Source organism: Neofelis nebulosa, chromosome 2, assembly GCF_028018385.1.
Source record: "Neofelis nebulosa isolate mNeoNeb1 chromosome 2, mNeoNeb1.pri, whole genome shotgun sequence".
Taxonomy (NCBI): Eukaryota; Metazoa; Chordata; class Mammalia; order Carnivora; family Felidae; genus Neofelis; species Neofelis nebulosa.
The window spans coordinates 184720896-184723704 of NC_080783.1; the positions used below are offsets into that span (position 1 = coordinate 184720896).

A 2809-nucleotide genomic window follows, 5' to 3' on the forward strand; every position below is an offset into this window, starting at 1 on the left:
TCCACGGTGGCTGTTAAAATCTCCCCTCTCCCCTCGGAACCTCCGACCTTGCTCTTCCTCACCCTGCCCTTTCGGCGGTGACCTTCACGGAGAAATCAAAAGCCATCAACTTTCAGCCACAAAACCTACATATTTAGGCGTGCCTCCTCCAGTCTCATCTCCTTCCCTCCCATTGGAATGACAAGTAGGGTTCCCCTCCCCCATGGGAAGCCAAACCCTCCCCTCTGCAACCCCCCCTTGCCACTCCAGGGAGCTCACCCACCTCCTCTCTGTCAAACCTTCTACCTCCACGTTTGTCAAATGGACCATCGTGAAGTGTTCAAGAGACACAAATCCAGTTTGGGGTGTTGTGACCAGCGGTTGACCTAAGTAAAACAGGAGAGAAAATATCAGGGTGTCACATCCAGCGTCACGAACCTTGTTTCGTGTGTGTGTGTCCATGTGTGTAGGTATCCCGGGTCCGGGTCCGGCAGGAAATGTAGGTCTGACTGTGGCTGGATTTGGGAAAGGGTGAAAGGCACCCTTCTACTTCTCTTTTGCTACCACTTCCTTCCCATCTGTGGTTAAACATCCTGAAGAATCACACAAGCAGCCTCTCCCGTAAGCCCACCTTCTCCAGTCACTGCACCCCTTCTGCCCAACCACCCCCCAAATCTCTTCACAACCAGTTTTCCTTAAAGAGTTGCCTGCATTCAGTATCTCCAAGCCCTCACCTCCCATGCCCTCACCTCCCATGCCTTGGCAAATCAGCACACCCCCTGGAACCAACAGGAGCTGCGAGCAGGCTCCTAAATCCAGTGAAAGCTTTGCCTGTGGGGCTCACATGCAAGGCACAGACTCTGTCCTCAGGTCCCACTTGGCCTCCTCTCCTCTGGCTGACCTCTGACTTCTTGCCACCTCCTCTGTGGACTCTTTTGCTCCTACCCAGCTGTTGGTGTTGGCACTCCTGGGGGCTCACTCCAAGGCCCCCTTTTCTTCCCGCGTCCCCTCAGGAAGAGTGGCTTCCAGGCCCACAGGCTGCTGATGCCCAGCCTCACCTCTGCATCCCAGCTCTCCAGCTTCCTCCCCAGGGTGCCTCCGCTGGGGTCCACAGGCCCCTCCTGCTCAGCACACGCCAAGAGAACCCCCTCCCTGCTCCTGCCCTGTGCATTGCCAGCGCGTCACCCAAACCAGAAAGAGGCGCCGTTGGGGCCTGCTCCAGGGCCCGGCTGTCCAGTCACTATCTCATCTCTCTGGCATCCCTCCACTCCTCCCCCTGCCACACCGTCGGAGCTGCCATGGCTCTGCCCGGTTTCTTCAGAGTCTGCTGACTACAGGCCCCCCAACGCTTCTTTCTATTGGCCCTTTTTGCTCCCTGCTCCAACCCAGTACCTCTTCTCTGCTGTTAGACTGGAGCCCGGCCTCCTCCCATACACACTTGGAAAGACATGTCCATGCTGGCCCTCCATCTTTGCCCCCTGTAATTTTATGCACTCACCCTGCTGGTGCTTCTTGGCTGGAGGTAGGGGTGTGACTGGCTGGCCCCTCCCCTTGCTTGGCCTCCCTAAATTCCCTCACTCTCAGGTTCCTCTGGCCACGGCTGGGCTGACCCAGGGCACCCCAAGCTCACGTTCAAAGACTCAGGCCAGACCCAGCTGCTAGGCCCCATAAATGAGGATTAGGCGCCCCCCTTTGAGGCGGGCGGGTGGGCTGTGAGAAGAGTTGGTTTGGTACAGATTTTATGGCAGGATCACATTTCGTCATCAGACCCCCCTCTGAAGCCAGCCAAGGGCAGGTCAGGGGCAGGGGAGTGGGAACCTGAGCTGCTCCATCAGCTCAGAGCACAGGGCTGCTGGCACAGGAGGGAGCCAGGGCTGGGAATTAGGAGCCCAAGTCCGGCCTCACTTCTACCACCCCACCCCACCCCCGCCCTGCTGTGTGAACTTGGGCACATCCTTCCACACTCTGGGCAGTGGTCTATAATGCAGGGGCCCTAGACCAGATGGGCCCTCAGGCCAATTCTTTTCCAGGCTCCCAGGTCCTCCTCAGGCTCAGCCTGAGCCATAACAGAAGCATCCCCCTTCCCAGAAGGTTGCAGAGCTACTATATGTATACAAACTTGGATTAGGGTTGCCAGATAAAATACAGAATGTCCAGTTAAACTTGAATTTCAGGTATACAACAAATAATTTTCAGTATAAGTGTATCTCAAATATTGTATAGACATACTTATACTCAAAACTATTCAGGGGTGCCTGGGTGGCTCAGTTGGTTAAGCGTCTGACTTCAGCTCAAGTCACGATCTCACAGTTTGTGAGTTCAAGCCCACATTGGGCTCTGTGCTGACAGCTCAGAGCCTGGAGCCTGCTTCAGATTCTGTGTCTCCCTCTTTCTCTCTCTGCCCCTCACCCGCTCAGTCTCTCTCTCTCTCTCTCTCTCTCTCTCTCTCTCTCTCTCTCTCAAATAAGCATTAAAAAAATTTTACGTGAATATTCTCACTGTTCTGATTTTGTAATAATCAAGGCAAGCTAAACATTCACTATATTAAGACCATGCATGTGTCCCCAGACTTAGTTCTTTTCCTAGGTCTAGTTTTATCAATGCTGGTGATAAACCAAGTCTGACTTACATGATGCATCTGTGGAAAATGTCTGTGACTCTAAGTATCTCGTCATCCTTGAGAAATGACAGCAAAGCTAGTGTAATAATTTTTGAAGATAACCATTGCTAATTTGATGACTACCAGTTGACATTAAACAAATTGTAAAACTTTTATGTTTTATTTTCTAGGGGATTCTGGTATCATTTGAAGCATGCCAGAACAGAGTGG

The 2809-nt window shown here is 52.9% G+C and overlaps 1 non-coding gene across 1 annotated transcript; it reads left to right on the forward strand.

Moving 5' to 3' along the window:
* The first annotated feature begins 2462 nt into the window (after positions 1-2462).
* LOC131505873 (small nucleolar RNA SNORA72) lies at positions 2463-2594 on the forward strand. The gene has a single exon (XR_009258627.1). It is a non-coding gene; the product is annotated as a small nucleolar RNA SNORA72 (small nucleolar RNA).
* The last annotated feature ends 215 nt before the right edge of the window (positions 2595-2809 follow it).